Here is a 16,315-nt window from a genome sequence, read left to right on the forward strand (position 1 = left end):
GGTATACTCAAAAAAATACAGAGCACTGACAAAAGAGATAGAGGAAGACATATGGAAGAACATACTGTGTTCATGGATTGGTAGAATCAGCATCATCAAAATGTCCACACTATCCAAAGCAATCTATAGATTCAATGCACTCCCCATTAAAATACCAACGGCATATTTCACAGACCTAGAAAGAACTCTCCAAAAATCCATCTGTAATAAATAAAGACCCCGAATAGCTAAAGCAATCCTGAGAAAGAAGAAGAAAGTAGGTGGGATCTCAATACCAGATATCAAGCTGTGTTACAAAGCCACTGTTCTGAAAACAGACTGGTACTGGCACAAGTACCAACATATTCATCAATGGAATAAAATAGATAATCCAGAAATTGACCCAAACCATTATGCCCAATTAATATTTGAAAAGGAGGCATGAACATATAATGGAGTCAAGACAGTCTCTTCAATAAATGGTGTTGGGAAAATTGGACAGATACATGCAAAAAAATGAAACTAGACTACCAACGTATACCATACACAAAAATAAACTCAAAATGGATACAGGACTTAAACATAAGATGGGAAACCATAAAAATACTAGAGGAATCAACAGGAAACAAAATCTCAGACATATGCCGAAGGAATTTCTTCACTGGTATTGCTCCTAGGGCAATGGAAACTAAAGAGAAAAATACACAAACGGCACTACATCAAAATAAAAAGCTTTTGCACAGCAAAGGAAACCATCAACAAAATAACAAGCAAACCCACTACATGGGAGAGCATATTTGCTAATGTTATATCCAATAAGGGCTTAATCTCCAAAATTTACAGGGAACTCATACAACATAACAAAAGGAAGATATACAATCCAATCAAAAAATGGGCAATGGACCTAAATAGAAATTTTTCGATAGAAGACAAAAGGAAGGCCAAGAACCATATGAAAACATGCTCAAAGTCACTAATTATTGGAGAGATGCAAATCAAAACAACAATGAGGTACCATCTCACACCTGTTAGAATGGCTATCATCAACAAATCAACAAATGACAAATGTTGGCATGGATGTGGAGAAAAAGGAACCCTCATGCACTGCTGGTGGGAATGCAGACTGGTGCAGCCACTGTGGAGAACATTATGGCGTTTCCTCAAAAAACTAGAAATGGAACTCCCATTTGACCCAGTGATCCCACTTCTAGGAATATACCCCAAGAAGCTAGAAACACCAATCAGAAAGGATATATGCACCCTATGTTCATAGCAACTCAATTTACCATAGGTAAGATTTGGATATAGCCTAAGTGCCCATCAGCAGATGAGTGGATTAAAAAACTGGTACATCTACACAATGGAATACTACGCTGGATTAAAAAAGAAGGAACTCCTACCATTTGCAACAGCATGGATGGAACTGTAGAGCATTATGCTAAGTGAAATAAGTCAGTCAGAGAAAGATAAATATCACATGATCTCACTCAGCTATGGTTAATAATGAACAACATAAACTGATGAACTAAAACTGATCTAGCAATAGAGAAGCATCCATCAGACTGTCAAGCCTCAGAGGGAAGGTAGAGGAGGGTTGAGGTAGTGGGGAGAAATCAACCAAAGGACTTGTATGCATGCATATAAGCCTAACCAATGTACACAGACAATGGGGGGGGTGAGTGCATGAGTGGAGGGGGGTTGGGAAGGTAATGGCAGGATGAGGACACATGTAATACCTTAATCTATAAAGAAATTAAAATGCAAAAAAAATTAAGGAAAAAAACTGAACAGAATTTTATCTATATCTGTTGTTCTCAGACTTGTGTATCTACCTGAATCTTCTGAAGGATATGTTAAAACCAAAATTGTGGGTATGACCACCTGAGTGTCTTATTTGGCATGTCTGAGGTGGTCCAAGGGAGTTTGCATTTCTTTTTTAATTTATTTTATTTTATTTAATTTTTATTTAAATTCCTTATTGTTTAAAGTATAACATGAGTCTCCTTTCCCCCCCCCCCCCATTGACCTCTCCCCGGCCACTTCCCTGCCCATCACATGCCCTAAACCCCCTACTCTCTGTGTCCATTGGTTATGCACTTTTTTATAGTAGCGTGGTATTCTATTGTGTAAATGTACCACAGTTTTCTAATCCACTCATCTGCTGATGGGTACTTAGGCTGTTTATAAATTTTAGCTATTATAAATTGTGCTACTATGAACATAGGGGTGCATATATCCTTTCTGATTGGTGTTTCTGATTTCTTGGGATATAGTCCTAGAAGTGGGATTACTGGGTCAAATGGAAGTTCCATTTTTAATTTTTTGAGGAAAATCCATACTGTTTTCCACAGTGGCTACACAAGTCTGCATTCCCACCAGCAGTGCAAGAGGGTTCCTTTTTCTCTGCATCCTTGCCAGCACTTGTCCTTTGTTGATTTGATGATGATAACCATTCTGACAGGTGTGAGAAGGTAACTCATTGTTGTTTAGAATTGCATACCTCGGATGATTAGTGACTTTGAGCATGTTTTCATATTATCTCTTGGCCTTCCTTATGTCCTTTTACAAAAAGTGTCTATTTAGATCCTTTGCCCATTTTTTGATTGAATTGTTTATATGTCTTTTGTTAAGTTGTATGAGTTACCTATAAATTTTGGAGATTAAACCCTAATTGGAGATAATACTAGCTAATACATTCTTCCACGCAGTGGGCTTTCTTGTTGTTTTGTTAATGGTTTTGTTTGCTGTGCAGAAGTTTTTTATTGTGATATATTCCAATTTGTTTATTTTCTTCATAGTTTGCATTGGCCTTGGAGCTGTATCGATAAAGATATTGCTATGACATATGTCCGCTATTTTGCTGCCTATGGATTCTTCTAAGATTTTTATGGTTTCCCATCTTTTGTTTAAGTCCTTTATTCATTTTGATGGGTTTTATTTGTTTGTGTGTGTGTGTGTGTGTGTGTGTGTATGTGTGTGTGTGTGTGGTGTACGTTGGTGGTCTAGTTTCATTTTTTTGCATGTATCTGCCCAATTTTCCCAACACCATTTATTGAAAAGACTATCTGGACTCCATTGTATGCTCTTGCCTCCTTTGTCAAATATTAATTGAGCATAATAGCTTGGGTCGACTTTTGGATTCTTTGTTCTGTTCCATTGGTCTGTATGTCTGTTCTTGTGCCAGTACTAGGCAGATTTGAGAACAGTGGCTTTGTAATATGGCTTGATATCTGGTTATGATCCCTCCTACACTCTTCTTTCTCAGGATTGCTGCAGCTATTTGGGGACTTTTTTTTTTTATTCCAAATGAATTTTTGGAGAGTTTGTTCTAGGTATGTGATATATGCCATTGGTATTTTATTGGGGATTGCATTGAATCTATAGATTGCTTTGGGTTGTATGGACATTTTAATGATGTTGATTCTAGAAATCCATGAACATGGTATATTATTGCATTTGTTTATATCTTCCTGTATATCTTTTTTCAACATCCTGTAATTTTCTGAGTACAGGTCCTTTATCTCCTTGGTTAAGTTTATTCCAAGTATCTTAATTTTTTTATTGTAATTGTAAATGGGATTTTTTTTTTTAGTTTCTCTTTCTGTGAGTTAATTATTGGTGTATAAAAATGCCATAGATTTCTCGGTGTTAATTTTGTATCCTACTACATTGCCGAATTCACTTATTAAGTGTAGTAGTTTTTTGATGTAGTCTTTAGGGTTTTCTATGTACAATATCATGTCATCTGCGAATAATGACAGTTACTTCTTCTATAATTTGGATGCCTTTTATGTCTTCTTGTCTGAGTGCTATGGCTGGAACTTCTAGTACTGTGTCAAACAGGAGTGGAGTAAGTGGGTATCCTTGTCTTGTTCCTGTTCTTAGGGAAAATGGTTTTAGTTTCTGCCCATTGAATATGATGTTGGCTACAGGTTTGCGATATAAGGCTTTTATCATGTTGAGGTATGATCTCGCTATTCCCACTCTGCTGAAAGTTTTTATCAGGAAAGGGTGTTGGATTTTTTCAAATGCCTTTTCTGCATCAATTGTTATGATTATTTGATTTTTGTCTCTGAATTTTTTATGTGATGTGTCACGTTTATTGATTTGCGGATATTGTACCTGCCTTGCATCCCTGGAATAAATCCCACTTGGTCATAGTGCATGATCTTTCTAATGTAATGCTAGATCCAATTTGATAGAATTTTGTTGAGGATTTTTGCATCTATGTTCATCAGGAATATTGGCCTATAGTTCTCTTCCTTTATAGTGTTCTTTTTCTGCTTTCCATCTTAGGTTAATGCTGGCTTCATGGAACGAGCTTAGAAATATGCCTTCCTCTTGAATTTTTTTTGAATATTCTGAGAATGATAGGTTTTAGTTCTTTTTGAATATTTAGTAAAACGTCCCTGTGAAGCCATCTGGTCCAAGGCTTTATATAGATATAGATATAGATATAGATATAGATATAGATATAGATATAGATATAGATATAGATATATAATATACATATATACATATATATTAACAGCAGAACAGCAGTAGGTTCAGACTAGCCAGATCCAGGGTTCTGTGGGCCTTGGGGGCAGGCCCAGCTACAACAAACACAGGAACATGGGCAAGAGGGCAAGGGGAGGAGAGACTTAACAGATTTGGTCTTGAACTTGGGGGTTTGGGTCGAAAAGTGTTTATCCTTGTGGCTTGGGATGAGGACCAGCAAGAAAAAAGCTGTCTGATGGGGGCCTTGGCAGGCCCAGTGGATGGACTGGTTCCCTTGGGGGCTGAGCTGAGAGGTAAAAAAAATGAGGTCCCTTCCCCTGAGGACAAGGCACTTGGCTCAGACTCCTCCTGCCCCACACCATCCATGGAAGAGATGGGGCCCTCATCCACTCACTCCTCTCACTGGCTCAGAGGCTGTTTCAGGTTAAGCCTCTGAAAAAAGCTTTTGCTCAACTCATATGTGTTGATCATGATGACACAGGAGTGGGTGGCCTTGATGATCCTTGGGAGGAAGCCTGAGAAGAGTCCCCTGGTGCTGGACTCAGCCCGGATCTTCTGCAGCAGCAGCCAGGTGGAGTCGGCGTGCACAGGTGACACTCTCACAGCCTCCATGGCTCCCAGCGCAACCTGGTGTTGAGTCTTCACCACATCAAAGGGTAGAGTCAGGATGGCACCCACCATCCCTGAGATGCTACCAGCCACAAAGTTGATGCCCACTGATGTCTGGTCCTTTGGCCTGCACCCACTCAGCCAGCTCCTAACCAGCTCATAGTTGAACCAATACATGGCTAAAAAGGGCACATCCCAAAGAGCAGTAGAGCCCCAGGCCAGCCACAGTGAGGGCTAGCCGTCCTGAGCTACGGAGGTTCGGACACAGGCACCCAACTCCCAGTATGACACATGCTGAGCCTGCAACTTTGTCCATACCAGTTCTAGGGGGCTTAGCACAGTCACGGTGCCCAAAGAGGCCAATGCACCAAGCCATGATGGGTACATAGAAGTCAGAGGTCAAAGTTTGATCACCAGGAAGTCCTTGAATTGGTCATAGGCCATGAAATAGATGGCGGTTGCTGGCACAGTCATCACCAGGGTGGCTGGGAGGGTCCTGGTGCCCTCAAGTCTCACAATCTTCACAAAGGCATCAATAGTGCCAGTGAAGTGAGTGGGGTCCTTAAACCAGGTGGCACAGTGGGCACCATTTGGGCACAGGTACAGGGGTTCCAGGACACCATTGTAGTAGAGGAGGCACTTCACTGTGGGTCAGAGAGAGGAGGGTAATTTGGTGTAAGAGTGGCTCCAGAGTCTGGAGGGAGGCATTAATTTGCTGGTCACAGAGGGACATTGAGACTGCAGGTGGACCTTTACCATAACCAGGGGGGTCATGAAGATCTAGGTGACCACAGTTCGGCAATTGAGGCCACAATCTGTTGGAGGGGGCTGATGCCCCCAGGGTCCTGATCAGCCAACTTATAATTTCATTTCTGGCTTTAGGATGGTACTCGTGCAGCGCAGAGCCTGGGGTCCAGAGGGCCTATGGCTGGTCCATGACCAGTGCAGGGTCCGTGCCATTTTGCCTTGCTCCAAAGGCAACAAGGAAGCTGGTCCAAGGCTTTCGTTTGCTGGAAGTTGTTTTTTTTTTTGTTTTGTTTTTTTTGTTTACTGTTTTAATTTCCCCCATAGTTATCAGCCTATTAAGATTTTTAGATTCTTCCTGATTGAGTTTTGGAAGGTTGTATTTTTCTAGGAATATGTCCATTTCCTCCAGGTTGTCCAATTTGTTGGAATAGAGTTGTTCATAGTATTTTTTAACAATCCTTTGTATTTCTGTGGGGTCTGTTGTTATTTCACCTCTTTCATTTCTGATTTTGTTTATTTGGGTCCGCTCTCTTTGCTCCTTGGTGAGCCTGGCTAGAGAAGTGGTCGGCAAACTCATTAGTCAACAGAGCCAAATATCAACAGTACAACGATTGTAATTTCTTTTGAGAGCAAAAATTTTTTAAACTTAAACTTCTTCTAATGCCACTTCTTTAAAATAGACTCGCCCAGGCCGAGGTATTTTGTGGAAGAGACACACTCAAGGGGCCGAAGAGCCACATGTGGCTTGCAAACCACAGTTTGCTGACAACTAGACTAGAGTTTCATCAATCTTGTTTATCCTTTCAAAGAACCAGCTCTTGGTTTCATTGATCTTTTCTATTGTTTTTTTTTTTTTGTTTTTTTTTTTGTCTCTATGTCATTTATTTCTTCGCTGATCTTTATTATCTCCTTCCTTCTGCTCACCCTGGGCTTTTCTTGGTGCTCTCTTTCTAATTCTTTAAGTTGTAGAGTTAGATGATTTATTACCATTTTTTTTTTTTTGAGGTAGGCCTGTAGAGCTATAAACTTCCTTCTCAGGACTGCTTTCACTGTGTCCCATAGATTTTGGATTGTTGTGTTTTCATTGTCATTCGTTTCCAGGATGTTTTTAATTTCTTCTTTGGTAACCCAATCATTGTTTAATAGCATGCTATTCATATTCCAAAGGTTTGAATTTTTTAAATTGTTTTTATTGTAGGTTATTTCTAATATTATGCCATTGTGGTCTGAGAAGATGTTTGATATGATTTCAATCTTCTTGAATTTAGAGAGACTTTGCCTATATGTAGTCTATCTTTTAAAATGTCCCATGTGCACTTGAGAAGAACATATATTCCATGGCTTTGGGGTAAAATATTCTGAAGCTGTCAATTAAATCCATCTGATCTAGTGAGTCATTTAGGATTGCTGTTTCTTTGATGATTTTTTGTCTAGAGGATTTATCCAGTGAAGTCAGTGGGGTTTTAAAGTCCCTTACTATGATTTTATTGTTGTCAATATCTCTCTTGATATTTTCCAGGAGGTTTTCTTTTTATGTGTTTGAGTGCTCTTGCATTGGATGCATATATGTTTGCAAGGGTTATATCCTCTTGTTTTATCAATCCCTTTAGTATTATGAAGTGGCCTTCCTTATCTCTTGTTATGGCCTTCACTTTGAGGTCTATTTTGTCAGATATAAGTACTGCTACCCCAGATTTTTTTTTTCTCATTTCCATTTGCCTGAAAGATATTTTTCCACCCTATCACCTTCAGTCTGTGTGAGTCTCTGGTTCTGAGGTGGGTCTCTTGTAGACAGCATATGTATGGATCATTGTTTTTATCCATTTAGTCACTCAATGTCTTTTGATTGGAGCATTTAATCCATTTACATAAAGTTATTATTGATAGGTAGTTGCTTGTTGCAAATGTTATTCTTTATGCCTGTATTCCTTCTTCCCTTCCTATTTCTTCATTTTACAGCATTCTCTTTAGCATTTCTTGCATTGCTGGCTTGGTAGTGATAAACTCCCTTAGCCTTTTTTTGTCTGTGAAGCTCCTGATTTCCCCTTCAATTTTGATTGATAGTCTTGCTGGATAGGGTATTCTTGGATTCAGTCCCTTGCTTTGCATCACTTTGTAAATTTCCTTCCATTCCTTTCTGGCCTGATGTGTTTCTGTTGAAAAATCATTTGATAATCTAATGGGAGAGCCCTTGTACATAACTTTCTGTCTCTTCTTGCAGCCTTTAAGATTCTCTGTTTGTCCTGTACATTTGTCATCATAATTATGACATGTCTTGGTGTGGGTCTTCTTGGGTTCATGTAGTTTGGGACTCTCTGTGCATGTGTGACTTTTTTCTTCCCCAAATCAGGGAAATTTTCTGACATTATTTCTTCAAATAGGGTTTCTAACCCTTGTTCCTCTTCCTGTGATTCTGGCAACCTTATTATTCATATGTTGCTTTGTTTCGTGTTGTCCCAAAGTTCCTTTAGGCTCTCTTCCTATGTTTTTTTCTTCTTCTCATATTGCAGTTCAGTTTGGGTGTGTTTTGCTTTCTTGTGTTCTAATTCACTAATTCAGTTCTCCGCTTCTCCTAGTCTACTGTTGAAACTTTCCATGGTGTTTTTATTGCAGCTACATCACTCATTATTTCTTCTTGATTCTTACATAGGTTGTTGATTTTTTCATCCATCCAGTTTATGACACTTATTCTGAATTCTTTTTTTGACATATTGCATGCCTCCATTTCACTTAGCTGCTTTTTTGGCAATTCCTCCTTTTCTTTCCTTTGGGAATTTCTTTGTCTCCCCATTTTTTAAAATTACTTTATTGATTAAGGTATCACATATTTGTCATCAACCCTCCCCCCCATTCCCATACCAACCTCCCCACACACACATGCCCCCATACCCCTATTGTCCGTGATCACTGGTTAGCCTCATATGAAAGCACACAAGTCCTTTGGTTGATCTATCTCCCTTGTCCCCACCCTCCCTTACCTTCCCTCTGAGGTCTGATAGTCTGATCAATGCTGTTCTTGTTCTTCAGTCTATGTGTCTCCCCATTTTTGCTTTCACTGAAGGATCTAGATCTTGAGTCATGCAGGGGCTGCTCCTTGGGCAGCAGCAGCTCCTCGGGCAGCAGCAGCTTCTCAGGCATGGCTGCTTCTCAGGTGGTCATGGCAGTGTCTGCTCCTCAGTTGGTGGCAGACCCTCTGGTGGGCATTGCTCACAGCAGTGGTGGCTCCTCTGTCTGGAAGCAGCAGGCTGCTCATGTGGCTGCTGCTCCTCAAATGGGGTGGGATGTTCACAGGGCTGTTGCTCCTTGGATGGGGGCAGGCTGCTCATGTGACTGCTGCTCCTTGGATGGGGGCAGGCTACTCACAGGGCTGCTGCTCCTTAGACAGGGCTGGGCTGCTCACATGGCTGGTGCTTCTGGGATGAGGCAGGCTGCTTGCAGAGCTGCTGCTCCTTGAATGTGGGAGGGCTTTTCATGGAGATGCTGCTCCTTGGATGGGGGTGGGCTGCTTGTGGAGCTGCTGCTCCGCCGACGTGGGCAGGCTGCTCATGTGGCTCCTGCTCATGTGGTTGCACTGCCTTGGGCTAAAGTATTGGGCTGGCCAGAGGGGATCATGCTTCAAAATTCACAGGATCCTGTGACTGCCGTGGCTGGAGTCTCAGTGACAGTGGGACCATAGCTGAGGCAGCAGGTCCCTGGCAGAGGTGGCTGTACAGTTCCAGGTGTTATCTGAGGGCACCCTAGGTGGAGGTGAGGCTGGGCTCCCAGTCACAGCAGTTCTAACCTTAAAAAAGGTGCAGTCTCTGCAAAAGAGCTGGCCACTCCAGGTCTGTTTGCAACAGTAGAAGAGGCTGCCTGGTTAGGCGAGCCTGGTCAACCTTCCCCCAAGGTCCTGCCACACACACACACACACACACACACACACACACACACAACACACATACACACTCCCCACATGTTTGTACATTCCTTTTTTGCTCTCTCCATAACTCACACTCTCTCCCTCACTGCCACCTTCTTCCTGCCTCTGTAGTTGGGTCTGGAGTGTTATTGACCTGTTCATGGATGGAGTCTCCTCTCCAGATGTCTGGTTATGTGGCTCGCTCTCTACCACACTGGCCAAACAGGATAAAATTCACCTCAACAAGACACGACACAAAGGGAACAAAACACAAATGTACTCACGACACTGATAACCCCAATATAAGTGACCACCAGAGAAAAGAGAATTAGGGGAGAGAAAAGAGAGCACAAATGATATTGAAGAGAGAAAAAATGGTATGAGAACAAAGAAAAAGAAGAAAAGGAAGAAAAAGAAAAAAAAATATATATATGGGGAGAAAACACCAGAGAACAAACAGATAAACCAAAACATACAAATACCAAATACCCAGTGAAGAGGGTGGGGGCAGAATTTTATATACAGAAAGTAAGGTTACAGAATTGGATGAATATGGGGAGGACCTCAGTTCAGTATAGAGGAAGTAGAAAGAGGATGAGTGGATAAGAAGAATGAGAAAGAGAGGAATAATAATAATAATAATGATAATGATAAATTTTTAAAAATTAATTAAAAGGATAAAATAAAAAAATTAGAATGATGAAAAATAATGAAAATAAAAAAAAAAAACAAAGGAAAATAAAGACAAAAGAAAAAAAGAGATAACAAAATAATAACAAAATAGAATAAAATAAAAATGAAAAAGTGAAGTTTCGTTCTTTTCTGCTGATTTTTTTAATTCCCCATGAGGGCTGGTTTAAGATCCCAGTCTTCTGTACTGTCTGCTGCTTCTCAGTTTCCTGTTGCTGGGACTGAACGCCTCTCTTTAAGTCAATCCCTTTGGGCTCTCAGGGACTATTCAGATTTTTTTTTGATCCTTTGTAGCACTCAGGGTGTAGTCTGGGTGTGGCTGTATTGGTTGCCTGGAGATTGCAGGGAGGGGCTATCTCTTCAGGAGAAAATGACTGCCTATGTCTGGCAAGTCAGGCATGACTCAGCTCCAGACTTGCGGCCACCTCTCCCTGACCCTCTCCTCTCCACAGACTCCACAAGTCCACACCTCCACCTGCACCTCAGACACAGATGAGTGTCTGTATTTGAAAGGTCCTATGAACTAGGTTCAGCGAACAAAAGCAAAGACCAAAAAGAGGAGAAAGAGCTGTGCCACTGCAAGGCCCCCCCCCCCCCAGCATGGTGTGTACTGGGCAGCCATCCAGGCTACCCTCTCTGGGCTCAGTCTCTTGTGACTGTGGACCCAAATCTAGAATCCCCTGTTATGAGCAGTCCTGTGGACCTCCTTTTCACAGTCAGAGGTCATGCCTCTCCTACGGGATGAAGCCTTGGTGCCTTGTGGTCTCCCTCTGACCCTCTGGGATCAGAGTTCTCACAGTTCTCTCCAGCCCAGATCCCTGATTTTACCATTCTCCAGGAGTCCTCTGCCCTTCCCGGCTGTGAATTCTCTCATCAGCTGTGTCTACTTTGCCAATTCGTGGTGGATGCTATTTGATTTAGTTGCTCTTTCTGTCTGCTCTGGGACAAGGTTCTGGACACATCTGTCTATCCCACTGCCATTTTGTCTCCCCAGGGAAGTTGTCTAAGGTTATTCTTGATAGGTACTTGTTTGTTGCAATTTGTATTCTTTATGCCTGTGTTCCTTCTTCCCTTTTGTTTCTTCCTTTTACAGCAGTCCCTTTAGCATTTCTTCCATTGCTGACTTGGTGGTGATAAACTTCCTTAGCCCTGTTTTTTTTTGTCTGTGAAGCTCCTGATTTCACCTACAATTTTGAACGATAGCCTTGCTGGGTATAGTATTCTTTAATTCAGTCCCTTGCTTTGCACTACTTTGTATATTTCATTTCATTCCCTTCTGGCCTGATGTGTTTCTGTTGAGAAATCAGTTGATATTCTAATGAGAGATCCTTGTAGGTAACTTTCTGTCTCTCTCTGGCAGACTTTAAGATTCTTAATTTTTTGCTGATGTTTCCTAATTTAATCATGACATGTCTTGGTGTTGGTCTTTTTGGGTTCATCTTGTATGGGACTCTGTGAGCTTATTGGACTTGTGTGAGTTTTTTCTTCGCAACATGAGGGAAGTTTTCTGTTATTATTTCTTCAAACAGGTTTTCTATTCCTTGCTCCACTTCCTCTCCTTCTGGCATCCCTATTATGCATATGTTGTTTTGTTTCATTTTGTTTGAAAGCTCTTTTAGGCTCTCCTCCTGCTTTTTAAGTTTTCTTTCCAGTTGTTGCTGTGCTTATGTTTTTTTCTAATTTGTCTTCTAACTCACTGATGTGGTCCCAAGCTTCTTCTAGTCTACTGTTGAAACTTTCCATTGTTTTCTTTATTGTGGCTATATCATTCTTCATGTACTCTTGATTCTTACACATATTGAATTTTTCTTCCATCCTTTTCAATGTCCTTATAACCATTGTTATGAATTCTTTCTCTGACAAATTTCTTGCCTCCATTTCCTTTATTTCCTTTTCTGGTGAATCTTCCTTTTCTTTCGAATGGAGGTTGTTTCTTTGTCTCCCCATTTTTTATGTTCCTTTGGGATTGTTTCTAAGTATCAGATCAAACTGCTGTGCCACCTGATTCTTTGAGTTTGTCTTATATAGTAGATGTTTTGTGGGACCCAGTGGTGCAATCTCTCTGGTCTTCTGGGCTGGGCAATCTAGTGATTCCTCCTACTTGGGATATTGGGTTTTCTTGGTGTAGTTGGGTTTTGAGTATTAATGTCCTGTTCATGGATGGAGTCTCCTCTCAGAGTGTCTGGTTATGTGGCTCACTCTCTACCATGTTGATGAAACAGCACAAAATACAACTCAACAAGGCATGACACAAAGGGAACAAAACATGAATGTACTCATGACACTGATAACCCCAATATAAGGGATCACCAGATAAAAGAGTATTAGGGGAGATAAAGGAGAGCAAAAATGATAACAAGGAAAGAAAAAATGGTAAGAGAGTAAAGAAAATTGGAAAAATGAAGAAAAAAATATATATGCAGAGAAAACACCACAGAACAAACAGATAAACCAAAAAATGCAAACAACAAACATCCAGAAAAAAGGGTGGGGGCAGTATCTATAGAGGCAGAGCTTATATACAGAATGTAAGGTTGGGCTATTAAATGAATATGGGGAGGACCTTGGTTCAGTATAGAGGAGGTAGAAAGAGGCCGAGTGGATAAGAAGAAAAGGAAGAGAAAGAAATAAATTAAAAAGAAAAAGAAAAATAGATAAAAATAAGATAAAATATAGAATGAAGAAAAAATAATGTGAACAAATGAAAAACAAACAAACAAAAAACCTAAATAATATGAAGGAAAAAAATTAAATAAAATATTAAAAAATAAAAAAGTGAAGTGTCATTCTTTTCAGCTGAGTTTTAATGCCCCATGGGGCTGGTTTATGATCCCACTCTTTGGGACTGTCTGGCACTTCTCAGTTGCCTGTTAGGTTGTCAGCATCGTGTTGAAGTTCCAAGAGATCCACCGCTCCTCTGTTCATGTCTATCTCCACCACCTTGACTGCCAGTAGGCAGGACCAATATGGCCACTTAACCTGTCTGCCCACCATCAATCTTAATCTCTCAAGTGGCTCTTTCTTTCAGGGTTATAGTTAGGGAGGTTGCTGCATTGTTTTCTGGGACTGAACAGCCTCTCTTCAACCCAGTCCCTGAGGGCTCTTTGGGGCTATTCAGATTGTTTGTGTCCTTTGTACCACTCAGGGTGTAGTCTGGATGTGGCTGTATTGGCTGTCTGGAGACTGCAGGAAGGGGCTATCTCTTCAGGAGAAAATGGCTGCTTTGGTTTGGAGTGTCAGGAATGTCCCAGCTCCACAAGTCCACACCTCCACTTGCGTGCACCTCAGCCACAGGTGAGTGTTTGTATTTGAAAGGTCATATGAACTGGATTTAGTGAATAAAAAGAAAGACCAAAATGAGGGGAAATAACTGCACCACTGCTAGTTTCTCTACCCCCGACACCGTGTGGCTTCATATTATTTAGGCGGCCCCCTCTCATATCAGCCTATCACAGCTGTGGACGTAGATCTAGAATCCCCTGTTGCCAGCAGTCCTCTGGATTTACTTTCCACAGCACACAAGGGGTGCAGACTTGGTGCCGTGTGGCTTTCTTCTGACCTTCTGGGCTCGGAGGTCTCACAACTCTCTCCAGCCCAGATCCCCGATCCTACTGTTCTCCAGGCATCCTCTGCTCTTCCCAGCTGTGAGTTGTCTAACCAGCTGTGTCTACTTCACCAATTCTGGGTGGATATTATTCAATTTAGATGCTCCTTCTATCTGCTCCAGGATAAGGCTTGGCACACATCTGCCTATTCGGCCACCATTTTGTCTCCCCAGGAGTTTGCATTTCTAATAAGCTTTCTGGTTATGTTTTTTTAAATAGTTAGAGAGTTTATTGAGCTAAATGTTCCAAAAGAAGGGTGAGCTTTGCATGAGGCTTTATCTAACTACTCAGACGGACTTAAATAAGACCGTCTCTTTACTACATCCATAGTGTTGACTTTATTCAAAGGCTAACACCATTTGTGTGGCAACCAGCAGCTTTCAAAGCAACAATCTTCCTCTTTCTTGTCCAAAGAGAATAGAGGATGTTTTGTAAAAAAAATATTTTAAAATTACAGTTTACATTCAATATCAATTTGTATTAGTTTAAGGTGTACAGCATTGTGCTTAGAAAATCATATACTTTACAAAGTATCCCCCACAATATTTCCAGTATCCACCTGACACCATACATAATTATGACATTATTATTGACTATATTCCCTATGGTGTACTTTACATCTTCCTATTTTTAGTAACCAATTTGTGGTTCTTTTTCCTTTCAACTTTATCACCCAGTCCCCCCTCCCCTCTTGCCACCATCAGTCTAGTCTCTGTATCTATGAGTCTGTTTCTGTTTTGTTTGTTTTATTTGTATTGTTATTTATATTTCACAAATAAGTGAAATAATATGACATTTATCTTTCTCTGACTGACTTTTTTCACTGAGCATAATACTTTTGCTGTCGTAATACTTTTTGCTGGTGCAACCATGCAAAAAAAAGCATAATACTTTTTGCTGGTGCAACCATGCTGTCGTAAATGGAAAGATTTCATTTTTTTTTATAGCCCAGTAATAGTTCATTGTATATATGTGCCACAGCTTTTTTAACCACTTGTCTATTGATGGGAACTTGGGTTGCTTCCATAGCTTGGCTATCCTCTCTAATAAAATGGTAATATGCAAATTAACCATCACTCCGCTACATAGGCCACGCCCACCAACCAAGCCACGCCCACCAGCCAATCAGGGCGAGTATGCAAATTAACCCCATTCAAGATGGCTACAGCCACAGAGAGCAAGGTTTCCCAGGTAACAGAGCAAGCCAAGCTTTCCATAGCCATTGCAGGCCTAAGCCTCCTCTCAAGCTACAAAGTTTCAATTATAGAAGGTAAACAAATTCAAACAAATGGCGGCAGAATGGAGCTTGAGAGAGCAGGCCAGGGTTGCCAGCAGCAACATTTCATACTGAATGGAAGAATATATTTGGCAATAATACATTTACTAAGGGCTTAATATCCAAAATTTATTAAAAAAAAAACACTCATACAGCTCAACAACAACAAAAAAGCCCATTAAAAAAATGGGCATACTAACACAGAAGGGTAAATAAAGCAAGTCTACATAAAACCCAAAGAAGAGATGGCAAAACTCCTCTTTGGATCCTATCTGGAGTCACAGCTGAAAAAAAAAAAAAAAAAAGAAAAGAAAAAGAAAGAAAAAAAATGGGCATAGAACCTGAATAGACACTTCTCCAAAAAGGACATAAATGGCCTATACAAATCTGAAAAAATGTTCAACATCACTAATAATCACAGAAATACAAATTAAAACCACAATGAGTTATCACTAAACAACAATTATAATGGCTGTCATCAATAAACACTAAGTGTTGGTGAGGATGTGGAGAAAGGGTTTTTTCTCCACATTCCTACCTATGTGCACTGTTGGTGGAAATGCAGAATGGTACTGCTACTGTGGAAAACAAAATGGTGAATCCTCAAAAAAATTAAAAATAGAACTATTTTATGACCTAGCAATTCCAATTCCATTTCTGGGTATATATCTAAAGAACCCCAAAACACCAATTTAAAAGAATTTATACACACCTATGTTTATTAAAGCATTATTTATAACTAGAAGCCCGGTGCATGAAATTTGTGCATGGTGGGGGATTGTCCCTCAGCCCAGCCTGTATCCTCTCCAATCTGGGACTCCTGGAGGGATGTCTGGCTGCCCGTTTAGGCCCGATCCTGGTGGGCAGTCGGAGATCCCTCTCACAATCCAGGACTGCGGGCTCCCAACTGCTTGCCTGCCTGCCTTCCTGATTGCCCCTAACCACTTCTGCCTGCCAGCCTGATCACCCCCTAACCACTCCGCTGCCAGCCTGGATGATGCTTACCTGCTC

At 40.8% G+C, this 16,315-nt stretch overlaps 2 pseudogenes; one reads left to right on the plus strand and one right to left on the minus strand.

Moving 5' to 3' along the window:
- Positions 1-4,878: 4,878 nt before the first annotated feature.
- On the minus strand, positions 4,879-5,711 carry LOC129148898 (probable mitochondrial glutathione transporter SLC25A39; annotated as a pseudogene).
- Positions 5,712-15,475: 9,764 nt separating this feature from the next.
- LOC114227715 (small nucleolar RNA SNORA26) lies at positions 15,476-15,590 on the plus strand (annotated as a pseudogene).
- The last annotated feature ends 725 nt before the right edge of the window (positions 15,591-16,315 follow it).

The sequence above is a fragment of the Eptesicus fuscus genome, chromosome 1, assembly GCF_027574615.1.
Source record: "Eptesicus fuscus isolate TK198812 chromosome 1, DD_ASM_mEF_20220401, whole genome shotgun sequence".
Classification (NCBI taxonomy): Eukaryota; Metazoa; Chordata; class Mammalia; order Chiroptera; family Vespertilionidae; genus Eptesicus; species Eptesicus fuscus.